Source organism: Girardinichthys multiradiatus, chromosome 4, assembly GCF_021462225.1.
Source record: "Girardinichthys multiradiatus isolate DD_20200921_A chromosome 4, DD_fGirMul_XY1, whole genome shotgun sequence".
Classification (NCBI taxonomy): Eukaryota; Metazoa; Chordata; class Actinopteri; order Cyprinodontiformes; family Goodeidae; genus Girardinichthys; species Girardinichthys multiradiatus.
In genome coordinates, this window is record NC_061797.1 from 46171659 (window position 1) to 46190453 (window position 18795).

Below are 18795 nucleotides of genomic sequence, written 5' to 3' on the forward strand. Positions count from 1 at the left end.
AGGTTTGAAAATGGGCAGGAAACAAGAAGAAGGAGGCAGATAGTTGACTTCGGCTCAGTAGAGACCTCCCTTCCTCTGCTGAGCCTCTCCTTTTAGTGGACACCTGAGTGCTAAATGTCCCTTCTCTCCACAATAAAAACAGAGCTTGAATCTTCTCCAACGATCTTTCTCCTCAGCGGTAATCTTGGTTCTGCCCAATTGCATGGGCTCACAATTATCATTTTCCTCAGTGAGAGGTGGCCGACTCCTTCTCTCATACCGGTGTGCAGAAACCTGAATTAATGATGAGCGACCCTTCTCATGGCGCTTCTCCTTCCTTCTCTCTGCCAGCCGAATATCAATGCGAGCAGCCAAATCCTCGAGTTGTTTCAGGGAAGAAGGATAGTCACGGGTCGCTAGCTCATCCTTGATGTCTTAATTTAATCCTTTCATGAATGCATCCATTTGTGCTGCCTCATTCCAATGGCTCTCTGCAGCCAACAAATGAAAGTCAATTATATAGGTCAAGACAGGCTGATCACCCTGTTTGAGGGACAATAATCCTCTTGTGGCCTCACGACTTGGAATGACCGGGTCAAAAACTCGAATGAGTTCCTTGGAAATAGTTTCATAAAGATCACAAGATGCAGACCTGTTATGCCATTCAGCAGTTCCCCACTGTTTTGCCTTTCCTGCCAGTAGAGATATAACAAACGCCACCTTGGAACGTTCAGTGGGAAAGGATGACCGCTGAAGCTCAAACTGAATTTCACACTGAGTTAGAAAAGCTCGACATTGGTCTGAGTCTCCCCTGAACATCTCAGGCAGAGAGAGGCGTGGCTCCCTTACCTCTGCTGTTGTCCGTGTTACTTGGGCGTGGGTTCTTTGTGACGGTGGCAGCTCGAAGACAAGATTGCCAGAACGTAATGTGGAAATTATTTCCTCCATGCCGGAACCTAACCAGGAAAGGGTCTCATCAACGTGGGTACGCCACTGTTGTGCTGGCGATGGGTCCATTTTTGGCCAGATTTTTCTGCTATGAATCAGAAAAAGGCGGACCCAAGATTCAGCCAGACACAGTACTGAAAGTTTAAAAGGTTTATTCAGCCACAGGAAAACGTCACACAGGTAACACTCCTCACAGCTTCCAGGAATCCCTGAGGCAGAAAGAGGGATTAGTGACTTGTAGTCTCTCCAGATTTTGCAGGGATCAGAAAAGCCACTAACCTGCTTTTGTCTTGAGTGGAACTTGAAACCCAGAGGAGAAACCTCAGTGGGCGGCAGGCGGTGATCTCCACAGCAGAGGTAAGAAGTGACTCCAGGCTGAATAATCCGAGGGCTAGGCTGGCTCAATAATCCAAGGACAGAAACAGGGTTAACGATCGGAACAAGAGCCTTCAGGCAAGGGGCAGGCAAAGGCATAAACCAGATGCAGGAAACAAGGTCGACAACCAAAATCCAAATAGTCCGACAGGGAGCAGGCTGAGGCATAAATCCAAAAGGCAAGGCAAGGTCAAGAACAATGATCAGACAGGAAGGAACGCTGGATATCTACTCACACAATGGCTTTCAAAAATCTGGCACCGTCTGCTTGTCAGAGTTGGTATATATCAGGGAAGACACAGGTGTATGGCATGCCACAGATTGCACTGCACAGCAGCAGCCACCACGTGCATCTCATCAGCTGATGGCAGCCAGGGAGACAGGGTACAGCAGATGTGCCAGAATCATAACACTCGGGGAAAAATCCTATGTTAAAAATGTTTTTTAACTACATATTCACTGACACACTTCATCGCGCACCAACAAAATTAATAAAAAAAACCAAATGTAATTTAAAAAGGTGTAAATTACATTGCATATTAAGGGAGGTATAAGAAAAAAACACCTAGACGACCAGCGACCCAATTGCTGTGGAGTGGCTGAGGAGAGGTCTTGAGTTGCTGCAGTAGTGGCTGCTCCTATTCTGAAGGAATGACCTGAAAGAAGCAATTTGAGATAATCGGAGAGGGGGCATGAATGGAGAGATGAAATTAGCACTTTTAGGATAGGAAGAGTGACGGGTCTACGAATATCGGACTGAGGAGGGCAATGTTTGCTAATACCTTTATCACGTTCTGGGTTTGGATCGGACCAAAGTGCAGATAAGAGCTTGGCAGCCGCATGATGAGAGGAAGACTTCTCTTTAATTAAAGGTCTCCAAAACGTAACATAATCCAACAAGTACAAACATGAGTCGAGCCAAAAACTTACATGTGTACATAGTTCTGTAACGTAGCAAAACTGAACATAAACAGGGGAAGTTAACGAGGAATAGTGACGGAGGAACCAGCGGGGAACAAAGAACACAGACCAACTAATATACAAGGAGAAAACAAAGGCAGTTAATCACAGGAACTAAGAACAGGTGTGACAAGCTGGCAGGGAGGCAGAGGGGACAGGTGGAACTGATTAACAACACAGGGAAACAGAACTAAACAAAGGTTAACACAAAACACAAACCAAGTCCAAGGATGTCATATCATGGCATAACCCCCCCTTCAAGGTCGGATCCCAGACAACCACTAGAAAACACCATGTCCAAAACACAAAAATACTCCAACCAGGGTGGGCGGAGGGGGGGCCTCAGAAGGAGGGCCAGAAACAAAAAACAGAGTTCAGGCGGGCGACCAGCAGGTCGTCCCCAACAGGCACAGAGTTCAGGCGGGCGACCAGGAGATCGTCCCCAACAGGCACAGAGTTCAGGCGGGTGACCAGGAGGTCGTCCCCAACAGGCACAGAGTTCAGGCAGGCGACCAGGAGATCGTCCCCAACAGGCACAGAGTTCAGGCGGGCGACCAGGAGGTCATCCCCAGCAGGCACAGAGTTCAGGCGGGCGACCAGGAGGTCATCCCCAGCAGGCACAGAGTTCAGGCGGGCGACCGGACCTGCACCACAGAGTTCTGAGCGGTCGGCAGCGAAGCCGTGGAGGTCTGTGGCGATGTAGCCAGCGAAGAGACCGATGATCCGGAGGCTGGCAGCGTCGAAGCCAGCGGCGAAAAAGCTGAAGGTCAGGAGGCCTGCAGCTAAGGGGTAGGTGACTAGGAGGTCGACGGCGAAGATGCAGGTGGTCAAGAGTTCCGCGACGTGGCCAGAGGAACCCAAGAAGCGAGGTCTTCGGAGGTCTGCGGCGAGGATGAAGGTGTCTCGGAGGTCTGCGACGTGGACGCAGGCATCTCGGAGGTCTGCAGTGCAGCAGCCAGCGGTGAGGATGCAGGCTGCCCGGAGGCCGGCGGCAGAGATGCCAGGCAAACCCACGAAGCGAGGAGTCAGGCGGTCTGCGACGTGGAAGCAGGTGCCTCGGAGGTCTGCGGTGAAGCCAGAATCGCAGCAAAGAGTTCGGCCTAGGCAGGGCCCACAGAGGCTTGGACCTGGCATCCAGCTTTGGTGTGTCAGGCAAAGAGTCTAGCTGTGGTGTGTCAGGCAAAGAGTCTAGCTGTGGTGTGTCAGGCAAAGAGTCTAGCTGTGGTGTGTCAGGCAAAGAGTCTAGCTGTGGTGTGTCAGGCAAAGAGTCTAGCTGTGGTGTGTCAGGCAAAGAGTCAGGCTCTGGTGTGTCAGACTGCCCAGGAGCACAGTCAGTGGGTCCTAGAGCCAAGATCTGAGGCGGTCCATCCTCAGACCCCTCAGGAAACTCAGGAACTAGGATGAGAGGCAGTCCGTCCTCAGACCCCTCAGGAAACTCAGGAACTAGAATGAGAGGCGGTCCGTCCTCAGACCCTTCAGGAAACCCAGGAACTAGGATGAGAGGCGGTCCGTCCTCAGACCCCTCAGGAAACTCAGAAACTAGGATGAGAGGTGGTCCGTCCTCAGACCCCTCAGGAAACTCAGAAACTAGGATGAGAGGCTCTGTAGGCCCGGCGGCGGCCGGCTGAGGCTCTGTAGAACCGACTGCATGCTGCGAGTCCAGAGGCTTGGCAACAGGCTGCGAGTCCAGAGGCTTGGCAGCAGGCTGCGAGTCCAGAGGCTTGGCAGCAGGCTGCGAGTCCAGAGGCTTGGCAGCAGGCTGCGAGTCCAGAGGCTTGGCAGCAGGCTGCGAGTCCAGAGGCTTGGCAGCAGGCTGCGAGTCCCGCGGCTTGGCTGCATGTTGCGAGTCCAGCGGCTTGGCTGCATGCTGTGGCTCATGAAGCTTGACGGTGGATGGCTGTGGCTCATAATCCTTGGAGCTCTGTGCTGCTCTAACGGCCACAAGAAGAGGGTCGAAAGGACCTCCAGCAGAAAGAGGAGCTGGAGCGTCGAGCCATCCCTCCGCAATGAATTCGGCCTGTAGAACAGAGTGCACCAGATTCAGATCCTCTGGATGATCTATTAGATGAAGCACAACATTACAGCAATGTCCCTCCATGAAGTCCTTTTTCATTTTGTCCAGCCTGGCTTGAACCCAATTCACGGCTGGAGGCTGCACTGGCGACCAGTGACCTGCAGAGGACACTGGGTGACCACCCACCAACTCCGGGGAAAGCGGCTGCGAGGAGGCCATGACGGATGGACCCTCCGTAGAAGGGTTGGAGGCGCCCATCCGAATCTCCCCAATGGTGACTGTTTCGTGGCGATGACGTCGTCCAGGGCGGGAGCTGAACCCAACGGGGAATTCGGCCGCTGCAGACTGATGGCTCCGCAGGAGCCACTGCTGACGTGGATGGCTCCGGCAAAGCAGCTGTGGGCAGGTTGAGCCCGGCCGGAGCTGCTGTAGCTGGGGTGGAGCGCTTGCGGCAATGACAGCGGCGGAGTGAGGAAATTGACGTGGCTGAGACTGTTGGAGGCAAACTGGAGTGGATCCGACCCGGTATGAAGGCTGGAGATACCGGCGTCGGTTGGTGTCCTCTAGCTCCCTCCATTTCCTGGAGCAACAGGGGCGAAGGTAATATCTCCACCTCTTCTCCGTAAATCCTCCTCAATTCCTCCTCCTGCTGTGTCACCCACTTCTTCGGCTCTTTATATCCATCTGCTTGGTCCTGATACTGGCTGGTTCCTACTATCACGTTCTGGGTTTGGATCGGACCAAAGTGCAGATAAGAGCTTGGCAGCTGCATGATGAGAGGAAGACTTCTCTTTAATTAAAGGTCTCAAAAACGTAACATAATCCAACAAGTACAAACATGAGTCGAGCCAAAAACGTACATGTGTACATAGTTCTGTAACGTAGCAAAACTGAACATAAACAGGGGAAGTGAACGAGGAATAGTGACGGAGGAACCAGCGGGGAACAAAGAACACAGACCAACTAATATACAAGGAGAAAACAAAGGCAGGTAATCACAGGAACTAACAACAGGTCTGACAAGCTGGCAGGGAGGCAAAGGGGACAGGTGGAACTGATTAACAACACAGGGAAACAGAACTAAACAAAAGTTAACACAAAACACAAACCAAGTCCAAGGATGTCATATCATGACAACCTTAAAGAAAGAGCTTAATAGAATGGTTAGAAAATAAATTTATGCCAGCTAAAAGACTCACAATGTAGGGGAGCTTAAAGCGGCGATATTCAAAACAGTGAGTTAGGAAGGCTAAAACAGTGGGAATGCAGACCAGGTAAAGGGGCATGTCATAAGCTAAACAGAATTTAGCGAAGGTTCGCCAAGAGAAAGAATATGATTTGAGAGTGGAAGGAGCTAAACTGGACATAAAATGTAATTAAGCGGATTGGAGGAGTGAATTGAGAGATGGATTTAATCCAGCTTCAGGTCTTGAAGAGAAGGAATGGACGTGGGATGCAAGTTGGCTGATGGGCAGAGCCTGCAGAAGACCTGCAATTTGGAGCGGGATAGAGTGTCAGCAGCTGCATTAGAATGACCAGGAACATGATGGGCTGAGATGATGAAATTATTTAAGACAGATAGCCATGTTATACGGTGAAGATAGGGCATTATGGACTTTGAAGTAGAGCGGCCTTAGTTTAAGGCTTCAACGTTTCCGCTACCAAAGGTGACCCAAAATGCAACATGCTGCGGCTATTGGTATGACTTCATAGAACGCCGAAGATTCATGCTGAGGGAAGGAGGCAGGCCATGTGCCTGCGAACCATTCCTCTTGAAAAAAAAAAAAAAAACGCACGGACGGAGCTGCGTCCATAAAAAACTAAATAGAGTCTGCTGACTAAATTACATCATTATAAAATAAAGAAATGCCGTTCCAGTCCTTGAGGAGACAGGACCAGAAACTCAGGTCTGAGTGGCAACCATCATCTAAAGTCACAGAATCAAGTAGGGAGGGGACGGAGTTAGCGATGTCTAGCAAACAGGATGTAAACGAACGGCCCTGGGGAATAATGCGCATACCAAAATTGAGGTGGCCTAAGAGGGACAGAAGTTGCCGCGTAGAAACGACAACGGAGGAAACATGAGGCTGGGAGACTTCCCGAATGCGAGACAGCTTATCCTCGGGCAAAGAGGCTACCATGGCTTCTGAATCCAGCAAAATACCGAGGAACTTGAGCTTTTTTGCTAGGTCCAGCATCTTCTCGGCAGACAGAGGAATGCCAACCTGCTGAAATAACTTAATGAGTCGAGGGAGAGAAGGGCCGGGGGAGGATGAGGGGGGATCGATGACAAGGAAGTCGTCTAAGAGGTGCAGAACGGAGGGGATCCTAACTATATTAAGGAGGATCCGGCAGAGAGCTTCGGATAATTTGTTAAAAAGAGAGGGACTACTCCTGCAACCGAAGGTAAGCCTGACAGCAAAATAAAAACGACGATCCCATTTAATGCCTTGCAGGTGCCATTGAGAGGGATGAACCGGCACGATTTTAAAGGTGTTTGTGATGTCGGCTCTAGCGAGCCAAGCACCGCGCCCCACAGCCTTAATAAGCGCGATGACATGATCAACGGTAGCATAACAGAGGAAAAAGGGGGTTTAGGGATAATAGAATTAATGCTAGACTGCGGGCCGGAATGAGGGGTTGAGAGATCAATAATGAGCCGTTTCTATCCGAATATTTCCGGGTGGCGATTCCGGGCTGACACGAAAGGAAGAAAACGGAGGATTTAAACGGGCCTTTTGATGTTTCTTTAAGAAGCAGTTGAGCCACAATTTTGGGTTCAAGCTGAGCTGATTGAAAGTTATGGCAGACATGTGTAGGAGTAAAAGAGGGGGAAACGGTATGAAAAAACCTTGAGAGAGGTCAGAGATGAGGAAATCAGAGAACGAGCAATCTGGATGGGATTTTAAGAGGAGGGCCAATTCTGGAACATTAACAGGAGTCGAGAGGAAATTAATTTTTGAAACCCCGACAGGTTCTGGGAAGAGATGAGCAGCGAGGACAGATGAATTTAGGATGAGCGTCCCTGCAGAAACTGCAAGTATGAAGAAAAGTACAAGGGGAGAATGAGCAAACACCTTCATTAATTGGACAATTGTGAATGACCTCGATTTTCCTTCCTCGGCATTCCAGAGGCTGGGGGCCAGACGAAAGAAGCGGTTGAGAGCAGGAGGGGGCATTAGAGGAGAAGGGAAGAGAAGGGCAGAGGGAGCTCTGGTGACCGAGCATGCCACAGGAGAAGCAGGCGGTGGCTTGAGTTAGCATGATAAGAATTTCGGTATCCAAGACGGACCAATCTAGACAAACACCAGACTCAGCGAGGGTAGAAGCAGCTTTGGAGGCAAAGGTTTTATGATACTGGTAGAAAAGGGTGCGGCCGTAAGAGAGGTGAAGGTCTGTGATCAGTGAAAGATGACCGTTGAGTTCCACTCGGCGGTCAGGGTAAACAGAACAAATAGTGTCTCTGTAAATACTGAAGGCAGCTACAAACTCGCCGAAGGAAAGATCCTTGGACAGGCGAGGATCGGCAGATTTAAATATCAACCTCTGGGGAAGGCATAATCAGGGAAACCAGGTTAATATATTGCCCTTGCAGAATCTTGGCGTGCAGCCGGGGTGACACGTTGGCGTGCTTAGGAACATAAGATCTGCCTGTATGTAAAAAATGAAAGAGAACTGTAGCCCAGATAGCTAAAACAAAGGGAGCAATGAAAGGAAAAGGAAAAATACATCTCACCTAGAGATGAGCCAGGCCGGGCTTCGGCTAGAGTAAAAACTGGAGGGAGGGGCTGAGGAACAGCCTTAGTGCCCGGAAGACCAGGAGGGGCAGACGGCGCTGTCGTGGCAGCAGTGGAGGAGAAGCTTTTTGGAGATGCTGAGGGAGCGAGGAGATTGAACCCTGAAGAGCGTTAATGGATGCGAAGAAGGCTGGAGGTATCAGTTGAGAAGAAGGGGACGAAGCAGCTTGAGGCCTGAGGAAGGCGGAAGGACCCGCTACCGGGGAGGGCGGACCAGGAGCGACCTTGGCGACGTTTATCTGGAGGATGAGTGGACTTCCTGAGACGCTTTCTAGAAGAGACAGAAAGCGGTTATGTTGGAGGAGGAGGCGGAGGAGAGCCAGGGGGTGGAAGGAGTGGGGCAAGCTGAGCCAGCTGAGTGGCATCCAAGTCGGAACATGGGCAGATACCGGACCCTTGGAGTTGCGAGGTAGGAGAAGGAAGAACATGGCAGGAGGCCAGATGGAGACTCCTGCGGGCTAGAGTGGAGGAACGGGGGGCGAGGACCCGCATCAGGGAGATGAGCGGGACCAGAAAAAGCGTCAGACTCGTAGTCTGACATCATAACAGCTGATGAGCTCAGCTGACAAGCAAGGATGAACACAACTGAAGGTCCTTTAAAAGCAAGGCGTCAGAAGGTGATTGGATGGAGAGTCAGATAGACAGGATGCTGATTGGAAGGCAGGGAGACGCACAGAAGAGTCATTGGAAGGTGGAGGCGGTGAAGGTGAGTCTTTCATTCTGAATTTTCGTCTAAACTCCATTACAAAATGGGGAGATTAAGATTCTGGCAACAAACACTGCATGTGGGTGAATATGTGGAAAAGCATCTCATGCCAATACTTAGGTGGAGGGGGATCTGTGATGCTGTGGGCCTGTTTTTTTTTCAACTGTCCTGGGGTGCTTATTAGAATATATAACATTATGGAATTTAGAATAGCAGGACATTTGAAATATAAATCTGGTGACCTTGGCCAATAAACTGAAAACTGGTTGTCACTGGGGAGTTAAATGGAATAATGATCTTTAAAAAAAAATGGCCACCTCAAGACAGGGATGGTTCTGCAGAGACAAAACATATGGCTATGATTTCCCCCAGGCCTGAATCCTATAGAAAGCCAAGCCTGTAGGGTAATCTGAAGAGAAGAGTGCATTAGAGAGATTCCAGGACTAAAAGATCTCTCTCTTTCTCTCTCTCTCTCTGTCATTTCCAATCTTGTGACATGTTATCAGAGATCACTTTATGGTGTCCTATTAGCAAAAGGGGGTTTAAAAGTACAGCACTACTACAAGTAATTGTGCCACTTGTGATTTTGTTTAAAAACAGTTACTTCTTAACATGTTTTTTGTTTCTCACTGAGTAAAACAAATTAAAGGTTAGAGAACAGCATTCCTAGGTAATAACAATCTAAGTTATCCATCACACTCAAGTGGAAAGTTTGTTTTATACATAATGCATGTCTGATTTTAAATTTAGGAGCTAATTTAAAGTTAAAGTCAACATATTTCCAAATCTCCAGTGTGAGTTTGTTACAGCAACAACATAACTTATTTTCAGGATTTTTTATACATCTTTGTTAGAGGTCCCAATAAGTGCCAAGGCTACTGCATGTGCAGAGGTTAAAAGGTTTACTCATAATTTATTTGTTCATTAGCTTAAAAGTATTTGTTTTATGTATCTATTGAAAAGAAAGCCACTTACAGCACTTACCAGATAGCACTACTTGATTGGTCACCGCCTTTTGCTCCAAGTGAAATTTAACATGTAGGAAAACTAACTCTAAAGAGTGATCTTTTATACAACAAAATCAATGTGTTCATGATAAAGCAAACAAAGTGTGTTTTGTGGAAAGTTGGATAACTTTCAAATCTCTGTAATTCAATTGAATAGGAGTTTTCTTGTCGTCCCTCAATGATGGAAAATACCATGGTATTGTTTGGTGGTGACTTAACCTTAGCCACTTGTTCAGTGAAGTCTAATGCTTACAAAATACGTAAAGACAGCAAGTGTTTTTGATATTCCCTGAAGCTCCAGAATAATACCTGTTAGCCCTATTTAATGAATATGCTGTTATTTTCACTTATACCTGTTTCAAGAAATACAATGAAATTCAACAAATACCTACAGTACTTGCATTATTTGCTTATTTAGACATTATCATTTCTTTTTTACATTCAAGACATAATAAGGAAAATGTATTTTTCAGGAAGTGAATCCATATTTCTTACCTTGTGACTGTTTCAAGAACCCCTGTAAGACTTGGTTTAATAAGTGTACACAGCGTCTTGTGGGTATCAGAAATGCCTAATTAAAATATGTGGAGTTTGCAAGCTTAAGAAACCTCACAGGATTGGAAACACCACTTTCTGTGTTAATAATTATCATCTAATAAATACATACTCCAGTAGGAACTCAGTGGTGCCTACTGGACCTGCTTGACCTTAGCCAAGCTTCAAATGTTATTTATCATGTTATTGTAATTGTTAGACCTGGTAATAAGGTTGATATTTCCAGAGCACCATATGACTGATCGTGCTCTCCCCACCAGAACACAATTGTTGCATTTCTGTTACTGATTATGCATCTTCCTCCTCTCCTTTGTTTCATTCAATCTTCCTCATGAGCTATTTGTCAGGGTTCGTACTTTGTATCTATTATGCCATCAGTTAATGCAAGCCTCTTTGTAGCTGCATGTTGCCAGAAATTACTGACTAGCTAGCCAATATCCTCATATACTTACTTTAAAAGTTCTATTTTAATGAAATCTATTTAAAATACCTATTTTAAAGAAATGGGTTTAACCTTTTGTCATCAACAACATATCTATTTCAGATGCACAAATTCATCATATTTAGTTAAGTTAGTATTCTTTTTCTTTCCCTAATAATATAATCAGTATCCATTTTTAAACAGCATCATAACCTTCCCAAAGACAATGTGTCATTTTAAAATATTATTTAAAAAAGAAAAATAAATAATTTTGTAAAGGCTTTAACTAGGCAGAAACACACCATCATCATAAGGTTAATCACATCTTTTGGCACTAGCATAAAGCTCATGCACCTACTCAGTCAGACACATCAAGGGTGACCTCTCATGCCAATATGGAGTCAAAAAGGTTGCTGCACACACACTACCAGAACTCTGATAAAAAGGAAGTGTTGTCTGTTCTTCATCAGGGCCTTATCAGTGGTCTGTCTGAACAGCTTGGAACATCACTGTACTCATTTAACAATGAGGGCAAAAATCATGGCACCCAATACATACAGGATGTCTGAAGCAGAAGATGAAGATAATGAACTGCTCTTTGGAGGTAATAAGCATCCTGGATGTCTACTAAAAATATGCTGTTAAAGCTCAAGGATGCAACACCTATCCTTTTTAAAAGAAGTTTATATTTTGATCTGACACACCACATGATTGATTCTTGCTTTACAATCTTACTTTCTAGATGCTCTCTAGATTTTACTTGGGCTGCTCGATGGGGCAGTTGGTAGCACTGTTGCATGACTGTTAGGTTGATTGGTTTCTCTAAATGGCCCCTAGGCGTGAATGAGTGTGTGCATGGTTGTTTGTCCAGTGTGTGTCTGTGTTGCCCTGCGATGAACTGGAAGACCTGCCTAGGGTGTACCCCATCTCCCACCCATAGACTGCTGGAAATAGGCACTATGGAAAAAGCAGTAGAAAATGACTGACTGGCTGATGGAGGCAATAACTACATTCCAGGACAAAGGTTTTACTTCTTTGAGCGATTGTCAAAATAGAATTTATCTCCGCTTTTATTATCAGCGACTTGAAAGCACAAATCTCACCACCATTCATAATTTTTCCCGGTGCATCATGTTGGACTCCCCAGTATGCAGGTCATTGTTCCCACGAGAGTTCATTCAGCAGATGTGAGTGAAAAACTGCAGCCTGCTTTCCCGGACTTGTTTAATGGTTGATGGGTGTTTGCATTGTTCTTTTATAGTGTGGTTGTTATTCAATCACATCCAAGAATCCAAGAATCCAATGGAGAGACTGAATATGAGAAGCCCTAAGCTTCCTCAAGTCTTGTATGATAATTATTCAAGTCTCAAATCTCTAGTGAAGGCTAAGCAATATCAGAGTAAGATGCATATCTCTGCCCTTAAAGAGATGTTGGGCTTCTGCGAGATGCATCATAGAATGGAAACATAAACCAATTTGAACTGATTCTGTGCTTTTGAACCTGCCTTCTTTGTCACCAGTGAAGAGAGATATTTAAATTCACTGACCTGCTCGATCTGAAAACCCTTAAGGTGGTTCATTTTTGTTAGAACTATTATCAAACCAGTTGAGCTAAGCAGATCCAGTATATAAAAAACAGGAAATGTTTTAATTGTGAAATTATTTAGATAAGTAGGGACTGTATTCAAAAACTGGCAGTCATCCCCATCTTCTCCCAATTTTGTGGACTGAACTAACATTAAATTCATAAGTAATTTGTCCCTTAGTCTCTGCAAAGTTCAGTTTCTAGATGCATTTGCTTAAAACCTTTTGTGGCAATCCTAGATACAATAGTTTACACTTATTTACAATGTATTAAAATAGGAAGTAGTAAAAATAAAAAATATATATGTTTTCAAAAAGTGTAATACACTTGAGGTTATGAAATAAAATGTATTCGATTGTCTACATTTTGGGTCTTTTAAAATACAATGGCTAACACATCAGCTTAATAGACTACAACAAGGGGTCGAAGCACTACATGGTTTAACCATGCTCTGATGAGCTCTGGACTCTCTTCTTTCAAAAAGCAAAGTCATTCACCTGTATCTTCCTTCACCAAGCTTCCAATAAGCTATATTATTCTGGCACTTACACTGTGGTACCCTGAGGCAATGCTTGACAGGGTAAAATGTGAAATAAAGGTGCTGGAGAGAATCCCCACTACACAACTCTCTTGTTCAATAGGATTCCTTGTACCCCATAAAAGCAGACACCTCTAGTTGTTGACTTAAGTCCATTTCATGATTTCAACAAAGTACATATTAAAATATGTGTCAAGAATTCAATTATAGCCTTCATTTTCATCTGTTCATCATTCTCATTCAGACAGTTTAATGTAGGCTAGAAAGAAAGACATCAGTCTTTGTCCTAATGTTGAGAAGTCACTAAATTTGTATTCTAAAGCTGTTGTTATAAACAGTTTCTCAAAAAAATGAGTACACCCTTCACATTTCTGTAGATATTTTATTATATATTTTTATGGGACAAAACTGAAGATGTTATACTTTGATAGAATGTAAAGTAGTCAATGTACAGCTTTTTAACATTTGATGACCCCCTAAATTAACAACACACTGCCATTAATGTCTATACCGCTGGCAACAAATCTAGAATTGCGTTGCTCAAGGTGGCAGCAGGTTGGAGTAGCTCTGTTACTTTTGATTCTGATTTATTCCTTTTTGGGAACTATTCCTCAGTTGATTTTTTTTTTTTTTTTGGATGACTGCTTGGAGGATTTTTCTTAATACTTTCTATTTTGGGACATTTGTTATGATGCATTGCCATGGCAACGGGGTTGTTTCTTACAACCGGGAGCAGCTGATTAATATCTCAAAAGCTCAAATAATACTTCAGCTACAACCCCAAATCCCTGATGAGTTGAAAAGGAGACGCCGTGGATGCAGAGCAGGAGCTAAGAGAAGAGAGAGAAGGAGGAAGTTCAAACCATCTCTTCCGTCGATTTTGATGGGCAATGTGAGATCGTTGGGAAACAAGTTGGATGAACTCCAAGTCCTACAGAGGACCCAGCCAGAGTACTGGGCATGCAGTATCATGTGTTTTACTGAGACATGGCTGCAGGATCATATCCCCGACTCCAGCGTCTCTCTGCCGGGCTTTTTCACCATACGAGCAGACAGAGATTTAAAGAGGAGCGGCAAAAGTAAAGGAGGTAGACTGGCAGTACTTGTGAACAACAGATGGTGTAATCCAGGACATGTTACTGTGAAGTGTCGTCTCTGCAGTCCAGATATTGAACTGTTGGCAGAAAGTTTTCATCCATATTATTTACCAAGAGAGTTCACCAGTGTTATTTTGGCAACAGTTTACGTTCCACCTTCCGCTGTTGCTGACACTGCATGTGATGCCATCAGCTCAGTTGTTGCTAAACTACAGAGACACAACCCCAATGCTTTTGTGGCAATTTCTGGTGAATTTAACCATGCTTCCCTCTCTGCTACACTTCCAACGTTTCAACAATTTGTCAGCTGCTCTACCAGAGAAAACAAAAGATTGGATTTGTTTTATGCAAATGTCAAGGACTCATACATCTCTACAGCAAGACCTCCTCTAGGCAAATCAGATCACAATCTTGTTTTTCACCGCTCGAAATATAAGCCCCTTGTTCAAAGGCAACCTGTAATAAAGAGGACTGTGAGAAAATGGTCACATGAAGCTGAAGAAGCTCTGCAAGGTTGCTTTGAGGCTACAGACTGAGACACACTGTGCCAGCCACATGGAGAGGACATCAATGCCATGACTGAGTGTGTAACCGACTATATAAACTACTGTGTGGATAACATCATCCCCACCAGAACCGTGAGATGCTTCCCCAATAACAAACCTTGGATCACCAGTGACCTGAAGGACCTGCTTAACAATAAAAAAAGAGCCTTCAGAGAGGAAGACAGAGAATTATTGAGGATTATACAGAAGCAACTTAAAGTCAAGATAAGAGACAGCAAGGAGATGTACAAGAAGAAGCTAGAGAGCAAGCTCCAGCAAAACAATATCAGAGATGTGTGGACAGGGATGAAGAAGATCACAGGCTTCAAGCAGAAGGATGATCAGACCCATGGAGGTCTGGACAGAGCCAATGAACTGAACACATTCTTCAATAGGTTCAGTTCAGAAACAAGCTTCGCATCCTCCTCTCCTGCTCACAGCCAAACAGACATCCCACCTTCCTTTGACCCACAGGACCCACAGCTGTCCAGTAACACCTCACATTTTTTATCTTCCACCTCAGCCCTAGACCCTTCTGCTTCTACATTTTTGCCTTCAACCATATCAGAAGATGCTGATGCTTCCTTTGCTTCCCCCTTCCACCTGTGTGTCTCAAGACGTCAGGTGAAGAGACAACTGGGGAGACTGAATAGGAATAAGGCTGCAGGTCCAGATCATGTCAGCCCTAGAGTCCTGAAGGCCTGTGCAGAGCAGCTCTGTGGGATTCTGCAGCACTTCTTCAACCTTAGCCTGGCCCAGAAGAAGGTTCCGGTGTGGTGGAAGACCTCCTGTCTTGTTCCGGTACCAAAGAAAACTCACCCATCAGTCCTCAATGACTATAGACCTGTTGCCCTGACATCTCACATCATGAAGGTCCAAGAGAGACTTCTGTTGGCTCACCTGAGTAAGCAAACAGTAAACCATCAGGACCCCCTTCAGTTTGCTTATCGCTGTGGAGTTGGAGTTGAAGATGCCATCATACACCTGCTTCAACAAACCCACTGTCATCTGGACAAAGCCAATAGCACTGTGAGAATCATGTTTTTTGCATTTAATACAATCCAACCTGATTTGTTTTGTCAGAAACTCCAGAAGACTCAGGTGGAGGCCTCAACAATGTCCTGGATCAAAGACTACTTGACAAACAGACCACAGTTTGTGAGACTGAAGAGTTGTTAGTCTAACCAGGTAGTCAGCAGCACAGGAGCACCACAGGGGACTGTACTCTCACCATTCCTTTTCACTCTGTACACCTCAGACTTCCAGTACAAGACAGAATCCTGTCATCTGCAGAAATACTCGGATGATTCTGCAGTCGTGGGGTGGATCAGAGATGGACAAGAAGCTGAGTACAGGAAGGTGGTGGACCGCTTTGTGGCATGGTGTGGAAACAATCATCTCATTTTGAACGTAACTAAAACAAAGGAGATGATTGTAGATTTTAAGAGAAACAGGAATAAGTCAAAAACTATTTCTATCATGGGAGAAGAAGTGGAGGTGGTGGAGGAGTATAAATACCTCGGTGTTCACCAGGACAACAGACTAGAGTGGAGATGCAACTGTGAAGCCATCTACAAGAAGGGACAGAGCAGACTGTACTTCTTGAGGAAGCTTAGGTCCTTTGGTGTTTGCAGCAAGATGCTGCATATCTTCTATAAGTCTGTTGTGGAGAGTGTGATCTCTTCTACCATCATCTGCTGGGGAAGCAGCATCAGAGCCACGGACTTAAAAAAGCTCAACAAGCTGATAAAAAAGGCTTGCTCTGTTCTGGGGACTCCTCTGGAACCTCTGGAGATCATTGTGGAAAGACGGATTCTTCATAAAATGAAGAACATTATGGAGAACCCTGAGCATCCTCTTCATGAGACTGTCCTACAACAACAGAGTGTCTTCAGTCAGAGGCTTCTTCAGATCTGCTGTAAAACGGAGCACTACAGGAGATCCTTCCTGCCCACAGCCATCAGCATCTACAACGGCTCTTTGAGGAAACCTTCATAATGAGCTACAACAACATTTAATTTCCTGTTGGGATTAATAAAGTATTTGTTAATTTAATTGATCAAAAGTGAGTATACCCTAAGTGAAAATGTCCAATTTGTGACCAAAGTGTCAATATTTTGTGTGGCCAACATTACTTTCCAGCTGGAATCCTCTTCCACTCCTCCCAGACAAGAGACCTTGCGCTCCTCCACCTTCCATTTGAGGATGCCCCAGAAATGTTCAATAGGGTTTAGGTCTTGAGACATGCTTGGCAAGTCCAGCACCTTTATCCTCAGTTTCTTCATGACGTCAGTGGCCATCTTGGAGGTGTGAGGTACATTTTGTATTTCTAAGTTGCAACACTCTTGCTGTAGCAATTTCAGCATAACCAAAAAATGTTTCCAAACAAGATATTCTGGAATTAATAACTTAAAAACTAGGGTTAGGGCTGGTGGTAATCCTCTCATATATGGACCGCTGAGAGTGTTGAATCTCTTAAAACTATGCTGAAAACCATTCTTTCCCCCTAATATTTCAGCATTTAGATGTTGCTTAGATACACAATTTCCCGTCATTGTGCCCTGCATTAGAAAACAGTAATTGTGTGGGGTTACCAGAAAAATTTATGTTTGGCAGAGTTTTAATAAAAGTTGGGAATAAAAGTCCTGTTCATTTCAATTATTGCTATTTTTAATATAAATTGACCTAAGTTTCGAAAGATTAATTATCTATAAACACATCTCTTGCAAGTTTTTTATGTAAGGAGTCCATTAGTTAAACTGCTAAGTTAGTCACCTATAACAAATTTTAAACAATTTTTTTAAACTGAACACACTTTACTCTCAAAATGTCACCTTTAAATTGTTCGACTTGATACAAATCACAAAAGTCAGATATTCTGCTTGTGCCATGAATGCCATTCAGTAAAACAAATGTAAATGTTGGTATTTAGACTGAATATCAGATCATGTACAATACTGTAATTTCACATGTTTGAACAAATCTATTTTCGGGCCTAAATTATTTTTATAATTTGGAACAATAACGATAATGCAAAACATGAGAACAAATTGATTCAAGACAGTAAGTTTAAAAACAATTGTTCATCACTGTGGAAATCTACATGCCCTTACCCCTGAATGGCTGATTGCAACTATATTGTAGCTGCTTGAGAGAGCCTATTACTCAAAATAGATTTAAAGATCTCTAAAATGTGCACATTTGTAGCTCTGCCTTGACAATATACAGAGCCTGCAATTTTCTCCAAGGTCTTCTTACTTAGGTTGTCCCTGGAAGAATGAATAGATACAAGGAGCGTATACCATGTCCTCAGTGACCTTTCCAAGATTTACAAACTGGGGTATCTCCTTTGGAAAACAGTTTCGGATACAGCTCTTCACTGTGACATCTTTTTATCTCAGAAGAGCTGAGACAATGCTCATTATTGCCAAATTCCTTGCACACTCCATCCATATCAATGTGTTCCAGACAGTAAGCATATACTGCTTCACTGTTTTCTTTATAAGACACAACAAATGTGAGGCCAGGTTAAAATGTTTTGCTGTGAAAGCGTTTTTTTTTTAATATTATTAAATATTTATATTGCTTGTTTCTGTTTTACATAATAAAAATGACCAAAAATACAATAGCAAAAGTAGGTTTTAAATGCTTCAGAGGAGCATGACAACATCAGAGAATGTAGAGACTCTAGAGTCTAGTGCCATTCTCTCCAAAGCATTTTCACAAATAAATTTTCACCCAAAGCCTCTGAAAATACTTCAGACTTCTCTTAATAAATGTCAGCAGAGATAGTCATGTTGTGACTTTGTACTATAGTGGAGTGTGTCCTATAGATCCACAAACTTGCAGAATTCCTTTAAATGCACTGTTCTGCTTGCTGAGGTGCTAGAATAGTGTGGAAACCTTAAAAGACTGAGGCTCTCAATTGCAATTCACACATTTCTCATCCTTTCACACCTCATCTCCATTTTTTTCATGCATTTAAAAAACATTCACAGCAGATGACAGTATGCACTGCAGTGCAATTGGGGAAGTTTTCAGGTCAGTATATAGGAAGACTGAAAAGTATCTAATGTCACTGACTTTTGGTGTGTTTATGTAATGGGTGGCATCAAAGTTATCCTAACTAAAATCAAAACTTGAGTGCTTTGTTCAGGGCAGTTGCAGTGTCAATATGCCAACTGTCTGCCGCATTGTTTTGCTTCAGAATATATTTTAAACAGTTTAAATCTGAAAACACTGTTCTTTTTTTTTTTTTGTGTGTGCTG